This window comes from Alligator sinensis, unplaced genomic scaffold, assembly GCF_000455745.1.
Source record: "Alligator sinensis unplaced genomic scaffold, ASM45574v1 scaffold169_2, whole genome shotgun sequence".
In the NCBI taxonomy this organism is placed as follows: domain Eukaryota; kingdom Metazoa; phylum Chordata; order Crocodylia; family Alligatoridae; genus Alligator; species Alligator sinensis.
In genome coordinates this window covers 917,136-943,861 of record NW_005842077.1, presented here as the reverse complement: position 1 = coordinate 943,861, position 26,726 = coordinate 917,136, and positions in this window count along the sequence as shown.

The window sequence follows — 26,726 nt, the reverse complement described above, 5'->3', positions numbered from 1 at the left end:
CGCCCAGGGCGGGTGGTGGGGGGGGGGGGGTCCTGGTCCCAGGAACCACTTGAGTGTGTGATGGGCTGGGGGTAGGGGTGGAGGTGGCAGCAGGGTTGTATGTGTGAAAGAGACAGATGGGGTCAGGGGTGGGGGTGTGCTCTGGGTAGGAAAGGCTGCCAGAGCCAAGCTTAGAGCCCTCCTGCCCCCTAGAGCAGTCTGTGTAGGGGGAGGCCAGTCTGGAACAGAAGGGGCTTGCCCAGCCCAGTCCTTGAGCCCCAGTTGAGGTCTTCCCAGAGGTGACATGGGGATCACTGGTGCCTGGGCTTAGACACAGGGAGCAGAACAGCAAGGGTTGGCACTGCTCAGTCACAAAGCAGTGGGTGGGATAGCTGCAGCTGGACTAATGAGCTGCTATCAGAAGGGAGCTAGTGGGAGCAGCAGGGGGCATGGGCCAGGAGTGAGGGGCACTGGGGGAGCTGTGGGTTGGGAGTGATGGGCAGGGGTAGGGCACCAGCATCTCAGTACTGCTCAGCACCCCACATCCTGGTAAGCGAAGAGGGCAGGGGCAGCTCTGATTTTTCCATGATGAAAACACCAAAAGCAAATGTCAAACTATAGTTATTTAGAATTTGTTTTATTATGACGATATAGGCACAAATAGGCTTCCAAAATTGCAAATAAATGAATAAAACATTGCACTGATCTCTCTAGTGGTGTTTCACTTTAATTGTGGGATAACATGGATTTGGGTATTTTAATAAGAGAATTTGGGATTTTTATCCTAGAATTTGCTATTTTTAGCAAATATTGTACATGATTCCAGCAGCAGTCACACTAATGCCAACCTCCATACACCTATACATTATTTTGTCTATACATCCAAGGTCACCTTAGGTTTTCTGATAATAGCATGGGTCTGGGAGCTGCTATATAGCTGAGTATATAGGAGCCTCAAACCTTCCAAGTCCTCATTGGAGTCACTGCTTCCTTGGAAAGATTCCTTTATTAAATATGACCTAAAATCTTTGTAAGACACAATTCATATTTGCTTGCACCAAGTTCTCTATGCTATCTAGATCAATCTTTAATCAGCAACCTGTTTATTTCATTATTCACTGCATCCTGGATTGCAGCTGGGGGGATGTAGGGGGTGCAGCCATACCCCTTGAGCTGTGTGACATGTGTAACGAGCTGTTTGAGCCAATATTGCCCTGATTGTGCCTGTAGTCTTTCCACACAAATTGTAGTTTGTGTGCTAAAAATTCATATGGACATGAGAATAAACAATGTAAAGTTATATACATTTCCATATGCATATGTGTGCTCTTCTTTAAGGGCCTTGAAAGGATTTAAAATGCAAGCTACAAGGAGGAGCCACAAGGAAGGGAAGAGTTTCCATCCTTACTCAGCTCAGCCTGGGGGTTGCATGAACCTTTCATAGCCCACAATTCAGAAAATTATGCTATTGAGAAATGCATTTAAGTATTTTCTTAATGTTAAGTAAACTCTTATGTCCAGTTAAAATATTGACCCAATTCAGGCAAGCTGCTTACATCCAGCCCTATTCAAAATCTCACTAAATTTGCAATTGGTTGGGAAAAACATTCCACAAAACAGTGATTATTTTTAAAGAAAATTCAGCCCCCAAATTTGACAAAATTCTTGAAGTTCTCTTTCCAAAATGGTTCATTATATAATAGCTCTGCCCAATGGGACTGCTTTTCTAAATTGAGGCCCCAGATTTAAAGATGTCTCAATACATTTTTTCTGTATCAACTCTGGGTTGAGATGAAGGGAAGGAAGTTTTAGCCTGTTCTGAGAAGGTTTTGAATAACCAAAAAGAGAGAGTCTGGTTCTTATTTAGGCTCAGAGCTCTTTATAGCGTTTTAACAGTGTAAGTGAAAAATTAAGTTGTTGTAAGTTTGTTTTACAAAGACTATTGTAATTTGGTACGAGTTATTTCATGAGACTTCATATGTTACCACAACAACATTAGTGTTTACAGATCAACTATTGCATCTTTCTTTTCTATTCATCTGCCTGTGTAGATCATCAGGACTGCAACCAAAATGCCAGAATTTTTATGTATAAAGAAGATGCTTTATACTTGGGCAGATATCTTCTAAAAGGAAAAAGCTATCACTGATAGAATGGTCTTTGACTTAAGTACACATATTGGTCATTCTCTTACAGTATCTAGTCATTGATATCAATTTTGTTCCCTATGGTCATAACTGATGCAACACTTTTCTGATACTAAAAACGTAGAACCCAGGTCACACAAAACTTATCTTCTAGAAGTGTTGTTGGTTGTAGCTGTGTTGGTCTAAGGACATAGGCAGACCAGGTTCTTTGGGTAGATGTGATTTATTTTATTAGACCAACCAAATAGTTGGAAAAACTGTTCTTTGCAAGCTTTCAGGCACAAACACCCTTCTTCAGGCATAGGGAAAGTCTGACTGAAGAAGGGTGTTTGTGCCCAAAAGCTTGCAAAGAACAATTTTAACAACTATTTAATTGGTCTAATTAAAGATATCGCATCTACCCAAAGAACCTTGTCTACCTTCTAAAAGGGAACTTTGAGTTGGTATGACCATGAAAAACATATTACAGAGCAAAGAACTTTGTCAAGTTTTCTTCAACCATTTGCTATGAAACTGAACACTATAACACACTAATTGTAATGGGCACTGGATAAAGCAGCTACTTGATTATTGGAATTATTTTTTAGCAAACATCAAAATAAATTACATTTTCCTCTTTCCATGTATTTTTCCAATTCCCTTTAAAAACAAAAATGTTCATTTAGGGCATGACAGCTAAAATAGAAATGTCTCTGGCACAAGCTAGCTTTCTAGCCTGCAGGCAAAATATAGAATTGTTGTTAAATTGGAGTGGACCAGAAAATGGATGGTAAAATTCGTCCGTGAAACTTCTACTAATAACAAACATTTGTCCTGTGACATGCACTGTAAGTAATAGCACATGACAAGGTACGTGTTCCAGTGTTATAACAGCAAGATTCAGGAGCATTTTGAGGCAAAAGGTTGAAGGCCAAATACCTTTGCTAACCAAAATACGTAGCTATGACACCATCAAATCCTGTGGTTTTAATCCAAGTTTATAATTTATGAAATATTTGAGAGAATTTTGGAATATTTTGCAAAATATTAAGTATATATAGTTCAAAAAAGCCACTTTTATTTAACCTTTGAAAAATTTTCTGCCTTTCCTATTTTCATTGACTGTGCTTTCTATCATACCTTAATAGCCATCATAACTTTCAATAAAGTAGTTATTTGGACTTAAACTGTCATACTAGTATGTGAAGTACATGCATTACAAAAAACCAAACCAAACAAACAAAAGAATGTTAGTGTTGCAGGAAAATCCTGTTTTCTTTCTGACTTGAGCAAATACTTCAAGACATATGAACTGCCAATAAATTTTAAAATCAGCCAGCACAGCAACAATAAAAAGCATTTAAACAAATATTTCCATTTTGAAACGAGTTCTCTCTTCCTCTGAGTTTACTGACCTGGAAGACAGGATCCTGTAACCTAGGTGCAAGCAATTCAGGATTGAGTCCAGTTTTGGTAGGTGAAAGGTGTATGTAAAAAAGACCTGATATAGGAACCAAGCACAAACCTTTTGTTGAAATTCAAGAGTTAATGTAGCTCTGCAATTCTCAATTTCATGTGTACTGGACATTCTTATTATTGTAAGAAAGGCCATGTTATTTCCACATTAAGCCCAGAAATACCATAATGAGTGTTCTGTGACAGACAGCTCTTTAGAGAGTGCCAGAATGATTTCCAGAACAAAGAGGTTGGATCAGTTTCTAAAAGCTTCAGACTGCAAAGCCAGCCTGGGGATAATACAAAGCCTGGACAATAGGATACACTCAACCAGTGATGCTGGCTACCTAGAAGTGCCAAGGCCAAATTCTGGTTTTGTTTTAAAATAAGAAGCTGCCAGTCCTATGAAATATGAAATTACTGCCATATGAAATTTGTTCATATTTCTGCTCACTAGGGGAAAAAAAGGGTGATCAGCTTTCAACACTAACCAGAGACTCAGGGAATGGTACTGTGGCCACATCTACACAAGCAGCGGACTGCGTAGTTGCATAAGCAAGTACTAGACTGTGCAGTAACTGGCATTGCCACATAGTTTTTTTCCCCAATGCTACTGCACAGTAGCAACGAGCTACTGTGTAGCTTGTTACTACTGAGCAGTACCGTCACCACTCAGTTAGTGCCTGGCAATGGTACTGCACAGTAGTGTCTTATGTAGATGTGCCCTGTGATACCCCAAAACTTTTCTAAATCTATTCCAATAATGGGGTTGGTCCAATAAAGGATATCAACCACAAAAATCCTTGCCTCTCACATAGTTCCTAGACCCCCACAGCTACAAAATTACTCTGACACTACCAACCCTAACCATAGTCATTCATGCTCCTGCCTGCATTAACCCAGGACTGGCCAATGCATGGTGGTCTCCTGATTTCTCTGTGCATCCCATGTAAGTTCACTGCTCACAGGACAATATCACCTTATGATACCACCACGAGCAGCCAGGTTCCTTTGAGCCTGAAACACCTTTAGGCTCTTAAGATTTACCTTCTATTTATACTGAATCCAAAGAAAATAGCCCAATTATGGGAAACAAATATATTTCCTTCATTTCCTCATCCTTTTTCCTCCCAGGAAGTGATGCATCGATGCAATACAGATTAAAGTGGCTAATGAGTTTGGAGTAATATCACTATATAGTTACAAGGGCATTGCATTGCTACTAGCATATTCTAAAAGTATAAATAAGAGATACCATATTTCATATACCTTTAACTCATATTACCTTAACCTTGTCCTTGGAAAGTGCCTTGAAGCCTGTCAACATTTCTATATGGATGCTATTTCATCTTTATCTAGGACATGCACTGCAGAGGACATGCTCTGCAGAGAGCCCAGGCAGGAGCATCATCATGAGTACTTTCCGCAGTTTATAAGTTTCACAATTCTTCAGCTTTGGTTCCATATAATTTAAGTGTTGAGTCAAAAGCACTATGTATGATCTTTTGGGGCTTACAGAACATGAGCAGCCTTGCAAAATCTAGGCAGATTGCCAGAAATTTTAAACTTGGTTGAACTAATGCTAAAAGGTTAAACATTTCACACAGTTTTGATTCTCCCTTCCCCCAGTTTGCCTTGTTCAAGGCTTCTTGTCAAGAAATGAAAGAACTGGTAATGGACCGGATGGAACTCTTTCAACTGTTACACAGTGATGTTGGTATTGCTGGAAATCTGAAACAAATGTTAAACTTGATCTTTTCCTCAGCTGAAAAGGCCTACAGACATCTAAAGCTATTGAACTGTCTCTCACACCTCATGCTATAAATTTTCTTAACTGAGAAAGCCTTCTGTACAAGAGTTAAGTGGAGTCAGATTTTTATTATTTTTCCTCACACTTACTGAACAAAGCTGTCCCCCGCAAAAGAAAAAGCTTTTACTTTTTGAGAAATGAATTGGGAGCGTAAAGCAAATCTACTTGAGGTAAAGAGCAGCTCTGCAACCTATACCATGACTAAAATAAATGCTTTTTTATTCACCCAAAACATAATTTGTGTATAATGGCATGGATGGTCATTTCTATAGCTCTGTCACATCTCACACTCACTTTGTAACATGGAAGGCCAGTCACAGAAGAGAGAGGGGAAAAAATAAATACAGCTTGATGAAAGCTAAGGTTTAAAAGCTTTGGGCAATGCCATGACATCCATTTTTAAGCTTATACACAGATGTCACAATATGGCCGTTCTGTGAAGCGTTCTAAATGATCTATTGCTTTTTCGGAGAACATTTTTAACTGGAACTAGTGACTGAGAAATCACTTGAGTGACCCAATTTTGCAATTTAGTCAATAAGTGAACAAATACATGAGAAAATGCCAGGCAAAGTACATTTTTTAAAAGTGCTTTCTTTGTCCATTCATGTTGAAAATGCCATTCATTCTTTATTCATTTAAGATTACATTTTAAAATGCACTTGTGAATATATTCTAATATTTTTTAAAGAAGTAAATTATCTACCTGCTTAACCATAGCCATTCATGCTCCAGCTTGCATGACTGATCCCCATATCACCTCCATTGAGCATGCCAGAGCTAGCTGCAACCACAAGGTTGAGCTTTTGCATTTGAGCAGCCTTCTCTCAAAAAATGAAAGCTTTTTGGTGTGCAGGAATAAATATCAATTAAAAAAGAATCAAGCAGATTGCTCCTGTTTTATGTGATCCAAGGAGAAAATGTGTCCTACTGTTTAATGCTGTTTAAAAATATAGTTCAAGATGGAGGCTCAGATTCTTTCCAGGATCAGGTGTTTTCAGTGGATGCTGATGAGGAGATCCATACAAAAAAGAAAAAAAACAAAAGCTTATTGGATTTTCTTTTTAAAGGGAGTACTCCTAAATTATCATTCACCAGTGGATGGAGAGAGAGAAAATCTGCCTATGTATTCCTGAGGTCTTTCATACTTCAGCTGGGTTTTTTAGTACCATTAAAACAGTTCTCTTTGCCATCATTATTCCATTTTCTTTTCCCTGCTGGCCAAAACAGAAAGTGAAAGATAATGCATGTCTCTTCCCTGGGCTGAGGGGCCAGTTATCACATGATTATTATTATTTGTTAAACTATGTAAGCAATCCCAGTATAATCCTAGATGGTATGTTTTCCAAATCTTTGCCAGACTTGAGTGACTTCTGATTTGAAATCAAGTTGCTGAAAAGTCCATGGTTTCCAGAAATATTCAAAAAATTTCCTTCCTTTATTTTTATCAGCACTATTTTGAAGTTATTTTAGGAACTACAGGCCTGATTCCATACCCATACTCCATAGAAAAATTCCTACAGATATCTATGGGTGGCAGTAGGACTGGGTTCTGGGTCTTTATTTTTAATTTCTATGGGACAGAAACAGCTGTTAGAGGTAGACATACCTACTAACGAGGTAATTTAAGGCCCAATCCTAGTTCCACTGACTGACTGGAGATGGTATGACACCTGCTACCCCACACACCCACCTCCTGACAATACACTTTTTTTTTTTGTTCTATATAATTTTCTGTCTCAAATCATGTACTGCCCATCTTTCATTTGATGGGTGCAGTATTGTGGAGTAATTGTTTTGTGTTCCAATTTCAGCACTGATCTAAAATACACAGGTGTGGATTAGCACCACATCTTCACCTGAAATACGTGTGAAAGAGGTGAGTTGAGGAAATAAGTCAAAAGCCCATACACATATCAGAGACCATGGTTGAGTTCTCAGTATGGTACGTGTAACACTAAAGGAAACACACTTAGCTACTACCATGATGGGCAGCTATATAGAAGCCTAAGATAGGTAGGGTGAAATTGTTAGTATTTTCAGATGCTTTGCTTCAACGCAATGCTTTCTTCTGAACGTAAAGTGCCAAAAATCTTTAACTTGCTGGTTTAATAATGGTAAACATAATAATTGCATCAATGTAACAGTCCATCATTTATATTGCAATTCTTACTGTTGTATAAACTGATCACATCTTGGTGTCTTGCATCCCGTCTGATTATATATGAATATTTTATAAAACAACACAACAGTATGTGGATCAGTATGTGAAATAGTCGCTTATATCAGTGGAAGGTTTCACAGTATCTGCACAAATTACAGCTAAATGCATTATGTACAATAAAGGAATGTAGTATTCATTTTATTACTGAATTTGCAACATCTATTTATACAAATGAGTATAATTAACTGGGGGGGAGGGGAAATTGGTCAGATTTAAACTATATAAAATAATCCTGAATCCATGAAGATTCTATAAAGATAAGGTTTTTTAGACTTTATCACAGAACAGAGACGTTTATATTTCTTGCTTTCAGAAATTAAAATTTATTGATGGAACAATTCAGAGTAAGCATTTGAAGTACTTGTGCTAAAGCTTTCTTGTTTAATATTGCATGGAGGGGTGGGGAAAGGAATAAGGCATTTGCCTGAAAGGTTCAACTGCAATATAAACTCCATCATCTTAAAGTGGTTTGAGGTTCTGCTGCAAAAATGCAAAAGGCTGAGCAGTTATGCTAATGAATACCACTTAGTCACTTGACAGTTATTGGACATGAAAATCAAACTTCATTATAGTCAGTTAAAACTGTTGGGTAAAGCTACTAAACTCAAGAGATATACAAATAATTTACCCACACAGTTTGTACTGTTCACTCAGGGCTGATTTTCACCCTCATTTATACTCAGCGTCCCCCTTGAAGGTCAACATAATAGCACAAGTGCCAACAAGGAGGAATTTGACCCTCAGACAGCATTCAATGCTGAGATTTGGTTAATATAAGCAGACAAATTCAGTGCTGATCTTTAATATATACAATTCCAATGAAGTCCAGTGGGAAGCAGTTTGGAGGAGTCACAAAATAGCAAACTCTCATGCACATGGAAAAGAGCTTCTTGACTGTCTCTCAGTTGGAAGGATGGTTGCTTTGATCTGTAACATAAGGACTTGGGGCTCATTGTAAACAAAAGCCTATTAGGTATCTAAAGCATGACTTTGGCAGGCTTTAAATGTCCAACCATAGTGCAGCTCCCTAACCCTGAAAGTGCCTAACCTTGTCAGGCACAGCCTTGTTGACCTGAAATTTCTCTGGGTACCAACCATTCTGCCTCTGCACATACCCAGAACTGCCCCAGTTAGGCAATTAGGCACTCTGCTCCCACTTACACTCAGTGAGGAGCCAGAAACTTAGTGGAGTAGCACCTAAGTCTTCTTAGGGACCTGAGCATACACACTGAGTATACCAAGAAATATGGACAGGACAGTCAAAGCAGGATGATAGAGACAGGCTCACCGATGATGGTCATGTTGGCCACCAACCTAATGGCTACATCACTCATCCACTCACATGAGAGAACATGGCTTGTTGGCTTCCATTCAGTCTAAGGGGGTTTAAACTTGTCTCTCTCACCTCCAAGTAAAGAGTTTCCTGACCACCAGCGTGTAGAATAGGGGATAGGTTAGGGGAACCCTTCACCACTCTATTGAAGAGAAAGGAATGCAAGACTCATAGGGGCAAGAAGAAGAAAGGAATTCAAGACTCACAGAGGCAGAAGAATGAACCAAGAGGGAGCCTGACCCTGAAATATTACTGTAAGCATCTGTCTTCTTGAGAGGATTCCAAACTGGATTAAGCACAGATAGAAGCACCTGCCTGAAGAGAGACTCAGGTGCCTAAGCTCTGGGGAGGGGTGGGACTTCAAAACATTCCTGATCTCAGTGCTTTCTGCTGACTAGGCCTAAAGATGCCCTGCTCAGTGAAGAAATGGTTTTGGATTGCAATTTTGAGGTATATGTTGTATATAATATATATACAAGAAACCCACAGACCCAAAAACATATCTGCATAGAACCAGCAATCACCCTAAACACACCAAGAAAGCTGTAATATACAGTCAAGCCCTCCAATACCATCGAATTTGCACTGAGAACACCCGTGACTATTACCTCACAAATCTCAAAAAGGCCTTCACTCAACAAGGACACTCCTCCAGAGAGACAGATCACACTTTTGAAAGAGCCACCCAGATACCACATGAAGAATTGCTGTAGTATAGAAGAACCCCCCCCATGAATCGCACAACACTGGTTATGACATATCATCCCTCCCTGAAACTTATAAGGAAAATCCTCAAACAATTGCAACCCATACTAGCAGAAGACCCATTTTTTAAGGAGATCTTCCCAGAACCACCCGTCTTAACCTTTAAACAAGCACCTAACCTTGCCAACCTCATCACCAAAATCAAACTTCCTACAGCCCAAAACACACCAAATGGATCCAGACCATGCCAGGACAAGAAATGTGGAACCTGCCAATACATCTCCACCACCCCCACAATTACTACACCCCATGACAGAACCATCACCATTCCTGGATCTTACACCTATACCTCCAGATATATAATATATCTCATCCAGTGCACTAAATGCCCTGATGGAGAATACGTAGGAGAGACCAAACAAGAACTGCGTACCAGCATGAGCACACACTGAAAATCTATCAAAAACAAAAATACCCAATTACCTGTGGGGCACGTTTCTCACAAAAAACCCCAACCCACTCTCTCTCCAATCTCTCAGTTTTAATCCTCAACGGCTAACTATAGGCCCATCAGCCTGACTTCTATCCCGGGGAAGATCTTAGAAAAGTTTATTAAAGAGGCCATCCTTAATGGACTGGCCGACGCCAACATCTTAAGGGATAGCCAGCACGGGTTTGTTGCGGGTAGGTCTTGCTTGACCAATCTCATTTCCTTCTACGACCAGGTGACCTATCACCTGGACAAGGGAGAAGAGATTGATGTCATATATCTTGACTTCAAAAAAGCCTTCGATCTGGTGTCCCATGATCGCCTCTTGGAGAAACTGGCCAATTGTCGCCTTGGGTCCTCCACGATCCGCTGGCTGGAAAATTGGCTCCGGGGTCGGACCCAGAGGGTAGTAATCGATGGAAGTCACTCATCGTGGTGTCCTGTGACCAGTGGGGTCCCCCAAGGCTCTGTCCTTGGACCCATACTGTTCAACATCTTCATTAATGATGTGGACACTGGAGTCAGAAGCGGACTGGCCAAGTTCGCCGATGACACCAAACTTTGGGGCAAAGCATCCACACCAGAAGACAGGCAGGTTATCCAGGCTGACCTGGACAGGCTCAGCAAGTGGGCGGACGAGAATCTGATGGGGTTCGACGCCGATAAATGCAAGGTTCTCCACCTTGGGGGGAAAAAAACCCACCGCATCCTTATAGGCTCAGCAGTGCTATGTTGGCTAGCACTATGGAAGAAAGAGACTTGGGGGGCATCGTTGACCACAAGATGAACATGAGCCTGCAATGCGATGCGGCGGCTAGTAAAGCGACCAAAACGCTGGCTTGCATCCATAGATGCTTCTCAAGCAAATCCCGGGACGTCATTCTCCCCCTGTACTCGGCCTTAGTGAGGCCGGAGCTGGAGTACTGTGTCCAGTTTTGGGCTCCACAATTCAAAAAGGATGTGGAGAAGCTTGAGAGAGTCCAGAGAAGAGCCACGTGCATGATCAGAGGTCAGGGAAGCAGACCCTACGATGACAGGCTGAGAGCCGTGGGGCTCTTTAGCCTGAAAAAGCGCAGGCTCAGGGGTGATCTGATGGCCACCTACAAGTTTATCAGGGGTGACCACCATCATCTGGGGGAACGTTTGTTCACCAGAGCGCCCCAAGGGATGACGAGGTCGAATGGTCACAAACTACTTCAAGATCGTTTCAGGCTGGACATAAGGAAGAATTTCTTTACTGTCCGAGCCCCCAAGGTCTGGAACAGCCTGCCACCGGAGGTGGTTCAAGCGCCTTCATTGAACACCTTCAAGATGAAACTGGATGCTTATCTTGCTGGGATCCTATGACCCCAGCTGACTTCCTGCCCTTTGGGCAGGGGGCTGGACTCGATGATCTTCCAAGGTCCCTTCCAGCCCTAATGTCTATGAAATCTATGAAATAAGCTGCCTGACATCCGACTCCCCAGATTCCACTTTTTACCAACTATATTCATCCCCTTCCCCCCTCCTCCTGTCTCTCATCCATTGACTACAGCTACATTCATTCCGCTTCCCACCTCTTTCCACCTGTCCCTCACCTACTGACCACCTTAATTTACATTTTAACTGACTGGTTTCCTTGCATATGTACTGGCCTCTGGCTGCTTTACTACTCCATCTAGGAAGAGCACAGACCATCTGCAGATGCTTCCTCTGCCTGGTGAAGTGTAATTATACCCAAAAGCTTGCAAAGAAGAATTTTTCCAACTATCTGAGTTGGTCTAATAAAAGATATCGGATTTACCCAAAGAACCTTGTCTGACTGATTGGAGACACTTAGAAGGAAAAAAATTTAGAAGGACAAAAAAACCCCTACCTACCAACAATATATCTCAGCTCCACAGAGTTTTATTAAGACTATCTTTAAAATAATCCCATTGTTTTGCATTTCATGTTGGTGTGCTCCGTTACTATGTAATCCTCCCTCCCCCCACTTGATGATTGAGTTTGTCACCTCAATCTGTCTGAAAGAGAGTAAATTAGGAGACACTAGGTGCATCTACATGTGCACTCTACTGCAGAGAAGACTAATTAGTTCTGCAGTAAAGTGTCACCATCTACATGTGCACCTAGTGCACATGTATTAAGACACAGTAAATTAATTAACTCTGCCGTAAATTAATTAACTCTATTCCCTCCAGAACTATCTTAGAGGAGAGTAATTACATTCACTGAAACATGTGTAGATGGTGACAAGGGCTGCCTGGGGCACAAGGGTGCTAAAGTGTGGAGGCTGCCTGCTACCTAGTCCTACACTGTAGCATCCTTGTGCCCCAGCAACTTCCCAATGCCATCACCCAGAGCCCAGGGCTGACCCCTGGAGCCCCCTGCCACCTCTGGGCTGCTCCACCCTGGTTCACAATGGTGCAGTCTTGGGTGCATGTATAGATGCTTCCCCCAGGAACAGCTGACTCTGGCACAAACTTTGTCAGAGTGTATTGCATCATGTTAATAGCTTGTGTAGATGCACCCATTGGGATTTATTCCTTTCTTCAAATAATTTCTCATTCTTTATTTTTCCACACTTCTGTCTGTTCACATTTAGTAGAATTTGAATATTTTTTTCTCCTTGTTCAGAGAGATAAAATGTGTATGAATACTATAAGAACACCAGGACAAAGAGAACACATTTAAATTGGTTAAATATACAAGATCAAAGAAAAAAAATCTGAAGTTAAATGAACTGAAAATAGCTTACTGAAAGTCCCACGGCTTCACTGAATACAGTGGGAAAACTGTAAAAGGCAAAAAGGTAAATCTTTATCCTGTAACCAGAAACTTTCAATGTGGATCTAATGATAATGACCTGCTTCACTATCAATGCCTTCTTCTTAGGAACTGAAATATTTCTCTGCACTTCCCCCCAGTCACCTGTGTATTACTGCATAGTTAACATTCATGCAATCCTTTTCAGAAAGGCACAGTAACTGGCTCTGTGATACTGCTTTTTGTTCCCTTTCTGGATATGCTGAACTCAGCTGTTGACAGTAAGAGGGTGTGCTTGAAAATCTGTGTTAATAAAAACTCTGTTTAATTTATCTGGTTCTCTGTGGCTGTCCATTCCGATGAACAGTCTAAACCAAGTTACTACAACATAAATTATCCTTCAGTTCCAGTTAGCAAAGAATGGACTGTGACACAAACACCAAAAGCAGAGAGCACCATCAGTGTTACTGACCAGCTTCAGGAAACCAAACCTTCATTTCTCCAACAAGCACTTATGTGCTTTCTTCCATCCTGCCCCTTCTTACTGTGAAACACTCCCAAAATAAATCATAAAAGCCATCACTATATATCCTCCTTCAAGCTCCATCTCATAATTCACTCCTTCCAGGATGCATATGCAGTTAACTGCAACCTTGCAACAGTAAGTGACAAGCTGTAGTTACTGCTCCTGACTGACTACAAGTTCTGCATATCTTAATATTTGCCTTGTTTGCCCTTCACCTTGGACTACATGTCTCATTTACCTGCTTTTAATATTCTTTGAGCTGAAGCCTATCAGATATATTTTCCCATGTCTACAACAATTTGCCCATGTCTACCACAACCAACTTAATTTGGTTGGTCTCTCCTCACTACTACAGAACAAATAACAGTAAGTAGCAATATTAAAATATACTTGAATTAATGCATATTGATACTGCTCACAGCTCTTGAGGTTTCATCTGATTGCAATTGCTCTTATCTTACAGTTTCATAACTAGCTCTTACGGGAGAATTTTAAATGCTTCAGAAGCCAAGTATCACAAAAAGTTTGCACAATTAATTTAAATGTACCTGGAGTAACATGTTGGTTTTTCTCTATTGTCTACACAACTGAACATCCAGATACTGACAGTGATTAACTACTATGCTAACACCCAGTTTGCACACACAGATTAAGTAACTGTACTTCCAAATCAGACCTGTAGTTATATGTGTACAGGCAGTCCTCGACTTACGACATTTTGAGTTACAACATTTCGCACTTACAATGTTTATAAGTTGACACCCTGTTTCAACTTTGTGACATCAGTTTTGACTTGACAACACTTGATCTGACGCCGAGCCACGGCAGCGAACAAGTTTGCTGCATCACCCATCTCCCTGGAGAACATCTGTCCAAACTTCCTTGGACATTTTGTTTAAGAAAGCAGACAAGACTCCAGAAAAACCTGCAGCCAAGACTCCTGAGAAGACTCCAGCCAAGAATCCTTCAACACATCCAACCAAGAGCCCTTCTAAACATCCAGCAAAGTCTCCTCAAAGAAGTCCTTCCAAATCAACATGATTGCTATGTACAACATAAATACATTAATGTAGCTATAGTACTCATCTATAATTGATTGAGTACAAAATTCTGGGTTATTTTTGGTGAAAATAGGGTATCAGACCTTGGTTCAGGAACCAATCCCCCATTTATAACATTGTTCCCTATGGGAAAATCAGGTCTGAGTTGCAACATTTCAACTTGCAATGTGGTTTTCAGTAACCAATTGTGTCATAAGTCTGAGGACTGCCTGTATTTTCGTGGCTTCTGAAGATATGAAGATCTGTCCCTTAGTTCATTTCATTGTAAAAAACAGAAAATTTGGTAGACTATCTATACAGTGCAAATACAATTACCCATTCTCATCTGCTCTTGTGGATTATACTCTAGTTAGATTATGACCCAAAGCCACAGTTTCTGTACAAAGTGTAGTGGAGTTCTGAAAGGATTTTGCTTCACGGGAACCATTAAGTTGAGTTGTATTGCTCTCAGCCAATGTTTGTGTTTTCTTCTCTGAGGAGTGAATCCCCATGACTATTGTTAAAGTTTTAAAAGCTGTGTTTTCACTTGAAGAAGCAATTTCAGAGCATTGACTGTGCTTACATATGCTTTTTGAAGCAGAAACAACAACTAACTTTTTTAGCGTCTCACAATTGGCCTTCCAGAATTAATACTACAAATAAGTTAAAGGCCACTAAAAACAAATATTTAATTTTTTTATTTTGGATTAAATTAGGAATGTTTCTAGTATCCCTAAATTACCAGGAAGCAGGGGCTGTTGGGTAAGCCCCTTACAGATATTTTGGCACAGAGATGTGGGAATGGCCTGCTGGTCTTTGAGGGCAGCAACGAGATCAGTCACGAACTCTGTCATATAATTTTACTCTTGTTTGTGAAGGAGTTGCATATAAAATTAGTAAGAACATGAGCACTGACTAGAAATAGGTCACAGGCAGGGATCACGTCTTTCCATGATAGTTAGAATATTAGTGAATGTATTTGGTACTACCTGAATGGATCCCCATGTGCAGGGGTGTACACTTGTAGAGGCACAAATAGCAGTGGCACAAAATTGTGTCACTGCTTTGTGCCCCATCACACGCCCCTGAATGTGTGCTTCGGTGCCCAGCAAATTGTCCTGAGTAGGGGTAGGGGAGGTTGGGGCCAGCAACTGTGCTGGCCCCAGCAGTGTTACCTGATGTTCTGGTGCAGCAGGGGCACAGATCCAGCAGCCAGAGCATTGCTCTGCATGGCCAGCCCTCCGTTTGTTCTGGCTCATGCTAATGACATCTGCTCTGCAGTGTTTTTTTTTCCCCCTGGAGCTTTTTTCCCCGGTAGCAAATTTTGCCATCGCACTGGAAATTTGCACTGCAGCCCACATTTTAATGCTCCCCATGTGCAGTTTGTGGCATCACAAACTGTACACCCTTGTATGTGGGGGCCCAACCCCTGTGTCTATCAAGGCAGATACAAATCCAAACCTTGGGCAGTAACTAAAGGAGTTCATCCTCAGAAGAGCGAGCTGAAACTGATGGCCAGGATTTTGTGGACATGATGGAAACCCATAAACCTCTGTACTTGGTATCATGAAGTTTGTAGTTGCCTTCAAGCATAGGAATTTAGGCTATATGAGCCATCATATAGGCAACAGTAGGAAGAAAGCTAATGTCTCCAAATCACACACTTTTCAATAATGAACAAAAATACAATGTCATTATCTCAGGCCATAGAATGAAAACTGCCATGCTTATGTGTAAATCTGATTTGATATTAAAAGATGACACATGTACACAAGATAATCCACCAAATTAGAAGCTACCTCTTTGACCCTGTATACCTGGTTCCCATTAGATCAGCTGTGCTGGCCTTAGTGTGCTATGCCAGTAGGAATAAACTTGCTTATTTTACAAGACAAATACACCATCCTGACACTGACAGTATAAGGAGTTATTATTTGAGTTCAGACTGTTTTTTTTCTTCTCCTCCATGTCATGAACAGAATTGGCTAGTTTTCAAAGCAATGAAAGCAACTTTAAAAATAATCAATCTTGAGCAGAGACTCCCAGGATTTAACCATGTGCTTTTCTTTAGGCATGCTGCTTTCTGCAGATCAGCATTAGTCACACAGCCCAGGTTATGAGATGCAGACTCAGATTATTGCACACACAGGAGTAAGCTTATTCTGGGATATTCTAAGTGTGTTTAATTAGAATTTCTAGAGCATTTTTCTTTAAATAGGATTAAAGAGACTAAACTGTTTCTTTGTTTTAACCTTGTTTTTACTACAATAATGTAAATTATGATCATTGTAGCTATTTCTAAATAATGAGGCTGTTACCAACCCATGCTGTTTCTATCTGTATAGAAATAGATATATTGCTGTAGCTCATACCACTGTTACCTTAGGATGGTGATTCTCCACCAGGGCACCACTGCACCTCAGGGTGTTGTGAGATCCTTTTAAGGGTGCTGTGGTATGCCCGCAATATTAGCCCTGTTAAGTACATAAACACCTACACATGATTCACAAGAAACACAAATCCGTATTATCAAAACATTCTGACCTGTTGTGGTCTGAGGTCTTTGCAACAGAAGAGTTGCTCTTGTATCTCTGTAATCCAGAAATCAGGGAATGCTAAGAGCTGGCATTTTCTAAGGGATGCCTCAAGTCTAATAAATCTGAGAACCACTGCCTTAGGACTCCTTTGAAACTCCCATAGTATTCTTCTTACCCAGTGTCTGATACCACCTGATCATATGGTCAAATTCCTTTATTGGTCTGAACCTTGTTCTGTATGGACTTTACCTACCTACTAGCTCTATGTCAAGAAAAAAAGAAATAGAGGGAAGAGGATATTTGTATCCCTGTTATTTTTACATACTTCTAGGCCCAGTCATAAGCCTCCAGAAACAGCAGTCCTGGAATTATGTAAAGAAGGCTGTTCTCATGTTAATGAAAGACTTTTCTCATCAAATTGGTAGTCAGAAACAGGAAATATGAAATTTCATACAAGAATGCACATCTGTAAAATTTTCAGGCCAGATTTACAGTGTCATACATGAGTTTCAAAGGCATTGACAGAGGTAGCAATTTTCTCTGCTTTTATGAAATACAGTGGAACCTGCCTAGTAGCAAAATGTGGTTCAGTGAAAGATTTAATATACAATCAAGTGGCACAAATGGCTTCAATTGCTTCAAATCTAGATTCTCTACTTCTTCCATTGTGAGAAACTATAACAAGAATAAATTCTCCAGCAATATTCTTATATTTCCATTACTGGATGGAGCAAATATCACTGTTTCAGAAGCTTCTGTGCAGTCACAAGGGAGAATGGAAAGCATCAGCTGATTGAGGGTTGTGATGACAGTGGGCAACTTTTGCCAATATAACTACCCCAGTCACAATGAAACTTCCTAAAGGGAAAGTTTTCATGTGCAAACGTGTTTCACAATGGTCAGACCTGGGCCCCATCCTAGGGCGTGTAGCTGGGCCAGGCAGTGGTTAATCCATGGGTGCAAGAGAAAGGAATATTTGTCTCAGAGATATAAAGCTGTGGAAGAAGTCTACAGAAGTCTCTCAGCAAACTGGCTGAATTCTCCATGTCTACTTACATCCCCTAAGTTTCCCTAAACATTGATAACATTATCTGGCAGTTGGCTAAAATGACACAGCTCACCAGAGCTGTAGCTGGGCAGTTCCATGCCCAGGGCAGCCATGTGACTTTGAGGGCTGCACTGGCTGCTGTGGTATCAATCATAGTGGTGCAGTTAGCTGTTTTTGCAGTCGCTGCCAACAACTCAAAAACTGAAAAGTATGGTAACAACAAAAAAAAGTTTGCTTCTCACCAGATTTCCTCCTCTACCCGAGAAAAACACGGATTTCTCATTTTAACAGAAAAACCACATGGATTTTGCACTTTTGCAAAGTGCTTTCTGCAGGATGGCAGAATTTCGGCCTGCAAGGGCTGGGGGGAGTGGGAAGAGGGCGGTCAGGCAGCGGGTGCTATGTGCATGGAGAGCAGCTTCCACAGGTAAGTCTGGCAGGATGGTGGAGGGCAGGGAGGATTGAGGCCCCCATAGGGAAGGAGGGAATGAGGTGGGCAGGGCTGGGGTGGTGGCTGGAGGGCTTTGGACCTGGGGCTGGAGTGCATGGCTGCAGGGTCCCAGTGGAGAGTGAGATGGGTCCATGGGCAGCTCGTCCGGGGAGTGGGGAGGTGGGGCTGACTCCCCACTGCTGCAGGCACTCACAGCGGGGCAGAGGGGACCTGTGCCCCCCAGATCTGTGTGCAGGGTAGGGGCAGGTACAGGGGTGGGCTGCCTGCTGCTGGCTCGGGCTCCCCACCCTGCTGCTCTCCCCTGGGGCCTCCGTGGCCCAGCGGGCAGGATGCAGCATGGCAGGGCAGAGCAGGGCTAGGCAGGGAAGCTCCTTGTTACTATGAGCTCCATGCTGCCCTGGTGAGGCATCCCCTGCCTGGCTGGCAGCAGTGGGGGCAATGGTGCAGGGTTGTGCCCCTTGTTGTTGTGGGGCAGGCAGGGGGAACATTCCCAGGGCAGCGTGGAACTCACAGTGGCAAGGAGCATCCCCCCACATCCCATTCTTCCCTGCTGTGCTGGGTCCCACGGAACAGGGTGGGCCACCCGGGCCATGGCCCAACCAACTTTTATCATGTTAATTTAGCTAGCTATGCAGTTAACAAAAAATAGCTATGCAGTTTTAACCAGAATGACAATTGAGCATTTGTGGGTTATATAAATTAATGTGCTAACAGTGGCTTGGGCCATGGCCTGAGTGGCCCACCCCAGTCCATGACCTATGCATGGGAGGGGAGCCAGGCTCCAAGCTCTGCTTCACTGCAGTAGCTGCTGCCTCCTGCAGGCAGCAGCCGGGGCTCATGCATTGCTGCAGGGGACAGGGGTCTGCAGACCTGCATCCCTGGCCCTGTAGCCCTGGCAGCTGGGGGCCCCCTCTGGCAGGGCTGGGGAGGGGGGCAAGGGGCATCAGTAGGGCCAGGGGGCTCTAGAGTGAGGGGTGCCAACATGGCCGGGGGTTGTGGGGGGGAAGTGAGGGGCACCAGCATGGCCAGAGGGCTGGGTGGGGAGAGTAAGGGGCACCAACAGGGCCAGGGGCTATGGCTTCAGAGTGAGGGGCCTGGACCTGCCTTCTGTGATCTAAGGGGGCAGGGGAAACTCTGATTTTCCATGATAAAATACCCAAAATCAAATACCAAAATGTATAGGTATTTAGAATTTATTTTATTATAGTGTTTGAGGCAGTGCTAGGCTTCCAAATTGCTTTTAAACTGTAAATATATTCAATATATAAATAACACATTGTGTTCAACTGAAATATATATATATATATATATATATATATATATAGTGGCCTTTCATTTTAATTATGGATTTTGGGTTTTTAATCAGAGAACTTGCAATTTCTTATCAGGGAAAACCAGGATCCCTGCTTCTCACACACTACCTATGACACGTGGTTACACTCCATAACACTTTCACTCTTTGTTCCGGTAGAAAATGAAAAGCAAATTAAAGTATTCACTTTAGTGCAAAATCTTAATAATGACCCCAGGGCTCTTGTATCAACAGAATAGTACATCTAATTGGTGCATGCCCCATATGTTTGGGAAGTTATTTTGCATTAACATTGTTGAAGTCATCCATTAAAGTTTTATGCTGAAATACAAGTGTGATGGAACTGGGCTGTGTTCTGCTTTTCATTATCTTTTGGAAGTAGAAGTGAAAGTCTTGTGTAGCATTAGATCACATTTCAAGCGGTTTTGTAAGTGAGGTAAAAGTAAACGATGCAGGAGTTAACATGGAGTGTCCATGTTTTTCAGGTTTTGAGGATGAAATGTGTCTCGCTATTGCTAAATTACATTATAATGGAATAATTATATTATCCAGCAGTCTTCAGAAACATTCAAATGGAGAAGCTGGCTGGGCATCTTTAATTTAACCAAAATTAAAAGTCTTTGCAGGACCCTTTCCCCTTCCCTGCAATTGTCTTGCTTTATTCTACAGAAACTAAGAAACATATCTCATGCTACTAGGGTTTCTCTCATACATATACTAAAATTAAATAGTAACATAGGATGCTTGCAATGGACTGAAACACACTTTGTTAGAAATTTACTATTTAAAGGGCAAGAGAATACTCCAATAGAATACTAATTTTACTCTCCACAACTTTGTATTTTCATTGACTGCCCAGTGACTTCATGTGTATAAGCTACCCTAGGGAAGCTTTAGTGAGTAAGCTGTAGCAGCAAATCAGGCATTCAAATGTTCAGCTATTTCAACCAAGAAGAGAAGAAATTCAGGAAAATGAAGCCAATAAAGACAGGAAAAAATATTATACTAGTGTGTCAGATGCATGTTATCAATTCCATGTCAGCCTCATTCCAACAGATAGGCTTCACAATTCCTTCTACATATCAAACTTCAGAAAGTTCCAGAGATTTAAACATGAATATCAGGAAGCACTAACAATTTTTTTTAATTTCTTTAAATTTCTATACAGCAATCTTAAAGTGTAACAATGAGCTATGTGAAGAATCCCCAATATTCTATCTCCCACAATTGTTGATTATTATGGCTCTCATAGGTGAAGGAAGAATCACGCAGCAAGATATAAGCCAAGTCTTTTATTTATCTCCTAATGAATGTAGGAAAAGCCCCAGGAAATCTAAAGTATGCCTAAGGGAAAGATACCTATAAAGGTACCTCAGAGATAATTTTTTGGTATATATGTGTATTCAATTAACGGTTTGGGATGTTAAAAAGTCATATTATATGAACAGACTTAATTTGTTTGATGTTTAAGATGAATAGAAATAATCTGAGCTAGGCAAAAGTGTGCAGGTGTAGCTGTTCAGACATAAACTGCATTTAAACCATGGGGAAATGACTGAGCCATGCTACTTAAATACAGTTTCCCTTTTAGAGTTCCACAATGCATTTTCAAAATAGGTTTCAAAAGGAACTGCCTAGCTCTACCTCCTGCATCTCAGTCTCTGACAAGGAAACCAACTGACCCTTCCTAAGGCACACAGTGGTCTTCTTCAAACACCTGACCAGTACCACTTGTGATTCTTCTCTTTACCTATTACATGAAATCCATTGCTACAGGACAAACCGTCAGATTTAGGGACCTAAATTAGGAAGTTTCGTTTGCATTTATTAGCATTCATATTAGCACTCACCTGTGGAACTGCATATTCTGATGAAGCATGCTTCTGTAGTCTGCCACTGAAGACAGTGAAGCAAAGTCCCTCCTATGCTTCATCTACCATCACCTCTAATTTTCAATGCAATGAACATCCTGGAATATGGCTGCCATAATCAGCTGTTCATTCAGCTGCTGTTTCTCCATACTACCTATCTTCTCTTTTTGTCTCAAAAATTTCCCTAGTTATCAGTCACTACTGCACTTCTCTTTAATCTCAATACCAGTTGTCTCATGATATCACTGTAATCTCAAAGTGAAGCTCTACTCACGTAGTCACTAGCTAAAAAGACTCTGATTTAACCTTTTAATAATACATGAGTTAAAATAACAAGAGCAGTGGGCCATGAAGGAATATTGTTAAACGGTTGCACCAAGACTGAAGGAGTAGATAGGAAATAAAACAACTCACTGGAAACTTAAAAATAAGAGAAATATTAACAACAGACAGCTCCAGTGCCTGTTATTTTTAATCTTTTTATTTAAATCATATTTTAATTTCCCCCAATACATTAACCTAATTTTATTTTAAATAAAATTTTATTTTAAATTATTATTTAAAAACACGTACCTATTTTCTTAAAACACTTCAACACTTAAACAGCCTTCCACATGTTCTTGTTGAAGTACAGTAGAAAAGGCTATCTATATATACCACAATAAAGTGTTTAATTCAAAAAACTGCTGAGACTCTATTATAGTATGTAAATATGCATAAGGGACTACTGCCCTGGGCTAACAAAACTTTACATGCAATTTCAGTGATGTTTCTTAGAGAAGGTAGATTTAATACACTTATGGTTTGCTAGATTTGGAGAACACGTCACATGATCAAACTGGCTTTCAAAGAGACAGCATAAAATATAATTCATCCCTCCCACTCCTGGACAGTTGGTAAACTTTTCAAAAGCATGAATGATTTGGGAGCTTAAGTCCTATTATAAGTCATTTCATGACACAGTCAATGGATATTAGCCATCCAAATAACATAGGTGCTTTTGAAAATTTTACCACTTTGCCAGAAATAAGTCCTTAATTACGTTTGACCTCTATGCTGAGCCAGAATGTTGAGATGGTGCAAGGGACTTTATTTCCCGTGTAAGAGCTAAACACGACAAAAACACTAAAGTGCACTGTTATAGGTATGGTAGGAGTCTTGAGGTTCTTCTTTCTTGATCTAAAAACCTGCCCGTGATCTTTGTTTATCAACTCTCCTGCCATGCCTTGATGGGAGAATAAGTAAAGAATTAAACAAAAGAAGATTACTGACAATATGACCAAGCTTGTATCTGGTTCCTCAATACTTCTTGAGGAAAATACCTGGTGTGATCACATGCACGGAACATTAGTTAGTCTCGTCAAATTCAATATCTCACAGTCCTCACAGCCGGTGAACTGGTATGAGCCTAGTTTACCTTAACAGTCTATTTTCCTTTTTCTTTTCCCTTTTTAGGGTCCCACAGTTGACAGGAACAGCTTATCCTCCCAGTCTACCAGAGGGGTCACACCTCTCTCTCTCTGGTAAGTTATTTCTGCTTTTCCAGGAAACCGCTTCTCCTCCCACAAGCTGCTGCTAGTGAGCTCCCACGTCTCTGCACAGGTTGTTACAACCTTACTCAGTTGTTCTCTCTCAGACTCTGTCCCTTTCCAGGGGTAGAGACTTGCCAGCAACAGTCTTTTAACTGCTTCACACTGTTTCCTTTTCTGGTCATTAATCAAAGTCTCTTTTCAGGTGAGAACTCCCGGAGTGGAATGCAATCTGATGATGTCACCATGCCCGCTACTCATGTCTCTGACTCCCGGTAAGTTTCCATGGAATGACCCATGCAACAGGTCAGAGCTTGACTTCCTGTTACATGCCCAAGGATAAAGATATGGACACTGTTTTTGTCATAAAAAATAAGAGCTAGACACAGGTGTAATCTCTGTTGCTCAGCTACAAGAGACAGATGAGGCAAGATGATGCACATTTAAGTTCTGTAGCCCTATTCTCAAGTCCAACATCTTGCTGCAGTTATAGGTGCACTGTGTGGAGTTTGTTACAGTTTGGGAAATGCAATATACTTTATGAAGAAAGAAGCAATTTCAAGGCATTGTGACACTAGTAAAGGAAAATGGAAAATAAGTCCCAATGACTCTTACAGAAACTATGTAGAAATCATGTCCCCCTGCTCCGCTATATAGAGACTCTTGACATCAGGGTGGATTAAAGCATGTGCCCACAGGGCCCGGGGGCAGCATGGCCTAGGCAGGCATCCTGGCTGTGGGCATCCAGGGTGGGCTGCATGCACCTCCTCCCCTCTAGCCAGGCCAGGGCCAGGGCCAGGGCCAGGGCCAGGGCCAGGGCCAGGGCCAGGGGCTAGGGGCAGGTGCAGAGCTCCCTTGCAGGCAGCAGTGGCTTTCCCGGGCCATTTGCTGCCAGGAGGCAGCATGGGCCAGGGGCCAGCGGGGCCCGCCCCGCTTCCACTCTTACTACCTGTTGTCTGCAGGCAGCCATCAGCACCACTGGGAGAGGACAGGACATCCCAGCCCAGCCCAGCCCAGCCCAAGGGCGGGCAGATGGAGATGGGCAGGCATCTGGGGATGGAGCTCTTGCCCCCCCCGCCCCCCAGCAGGCCCCAGCCCTGGCCCATCCTGCAGCTCCAGCTGTGTGATACCTGCTGGTGGAGAGGCCGGAGCACCTTCAACTCAGCAGTGCTCATGTCCCCTAGCTTGCCCTAGACATGCCAAGGAAGCTGGGTAGGCCCAGCCACAGCCCCCTGTCAGGCACAGAGAGAACCATGACTGATGAAGGGTGTTTACGCCCAAAAGCTTGCAATTAAAGACATTTTTTTGCAAATATCTTGTTGGTTTAACAAAAGATATCTCTACTACGAGTCCTGATTGCCTTGACTATATCCAGCAATTCACAGATTAATACTTCCTTTCCTGCTTTCTGTAGCAGCAGCCGTGGTTTAATAATATTAATCCATGTGAAACTTGGATTTTGTTAAGGAGAGCAAACTTGTATTTTGTTGTTGTTTTGTAATTTTTTTTTAATCCAAGGAAAGAAGCCTTCCAGATCTTCACCCAATAATTTAATATATCTTAAATTCAGTGTACTAGGTTCCAAAAACAGTTCAATTAACTTTAATTTTAAAATATAAAATTAGTTGCGACTCATTCTGCAATAAAAGGGCCTTATACAGATAACTGTATTTGTAATGGGAGAAACTAACTAAATATAGCCCTTAGATCCCTCCTATACATTGATCTTGAGCTGAGCAAGAGCCCATAACCTTTAATTTAGCAGCTTGCAGGCATTTATTATCTTTTCCCTTAGCCCAACATTTTGGAGGTCTAGTAGAGGGACTTTTAATACTAGAGTAGCGCACTGCAAATTCTAGCCTTTTTAAACCAAATATTTATTTGTAAATCTTGTTGATTCTGGCTTAAAATGAATTTGCAATTGCTCTATGATAGCTAGTCTAAAAGAAAGCATAAAGTAGCAAAATTCCCAATTAAGTCTATTTTTGAGATCCTGCCATTCTGATGTTTTAGACTCAAGGACACTGAGAGCTGAGAATTGCTCTTCAAAGGCTTTTTTCACATAAGTGCCTAAAACTATTTATGAATTGCCAGTTACAACATGATACCTTATTCCAACATCTTGAAAATATGTATGGATGCGAGTTGTCCCTATACACACTTCAGACATGACAATGGAATTGTCCCACTTAAGTGCTTTAAGGTACGCGTGTTAAAGGCCTCTGACTGTAGTTTTGGAGAGAAATGCAATTTTATAGATACTTAAAATCATTCCAAAAAGCATAACTCAACTTTAATTTAACCAAATTTTCTAGTAGTCAAGATCCATTCAGTCATATTTAGCAAGAGATAGCATTAAAACTCTTACATTAGAAGGATTTAGTAACTGCAATGTGCTAATCTGTCTTTGAATTTCCCTTATTTGAGTGAAAGTTGAAAGTAATCAGCTCCTTCAAGGAGGCACTTTGCTTTCTCTGATTATTTTTTTTTATGTGCAGCAGGTCATTTGCTTCAAGGTTAACTTGGCTGCATACAGATGTTCAAACAATCTGAGAGAATTCCCCCAAGTTTGTTCACCTGGTAGAAAAACTTTCCCAGAGCCATGTGTACAGATATTTGAATGCCAATGCCCTGAAGATTGGAGAGCTTCCCATGCTGATGCTATACAGCCAGGGGCGTAGGGGTAGGGAAGCCCTAAGCACACACCTCAGGGCACCTACACACGTTGGATGTCTGCTCCAGTGCACGCTTATTACCATGCGTTGGAGCAGACTCAATTTATCGACTGCTGGAACGTGCTCCACCAGCCTCTGTGACACATCTATCCAGCATCCTGGCACTTCAAATTGGTGGCAGGGGTGCTTGAACTAAAACTCATTGAACAAGCTTTAGTTCAAGCACCCCACTGCCATTTTGAAGCATGGGAAGCTGAATAGATGTGATGCTGAGGTGCTTTAATTAGAGCGGCTCTCAGAGATAGATGGCAGCACACGTATAGATGTCCTTAGTGATCTACAGGCTCCTTTAGTTTACATGGTGATAGATGGCAGCAGTGTACCGGGCAGCTCCAATTAGCTAAACCAGACTGTCTATGTTCAGCCCATATTTCCTTGCAGCACAATGTGAGAATTGGGAAGGGGGCATGTTCTGCTCTCTGTTGGAGCAGCAGAGTCTAGCAAGCAACAGACTATCTCCTTGAAGGAGTAAAGGGAGGTTGCTAGAGGACTGTGTTCTCTTCTGAGAAAAGCCACAGCATGTACAGACATCCACTCTCCCAGGAGAAACTTTCCTGGGAGTGATTTAACCCTGGTTGTTCCCAGATTATTTTTCTTTTGGAGTGACGATTTTTACTCTTGGACAAAATACCTGAACATCTGTATAATCATGGTTTCTCCTGGGAGAGAAGCAACTCTCCCAGGAGAAAATGGGTGTCTGGTGTCTGTATGAGGCTTTTGACTGCATCAAGTGGAAAAGAAGTCACAGTAACACTCAATGTTAGAGCTGTCCAGCGTTACATGAACTAATTCTGTGAATTATCTACATTG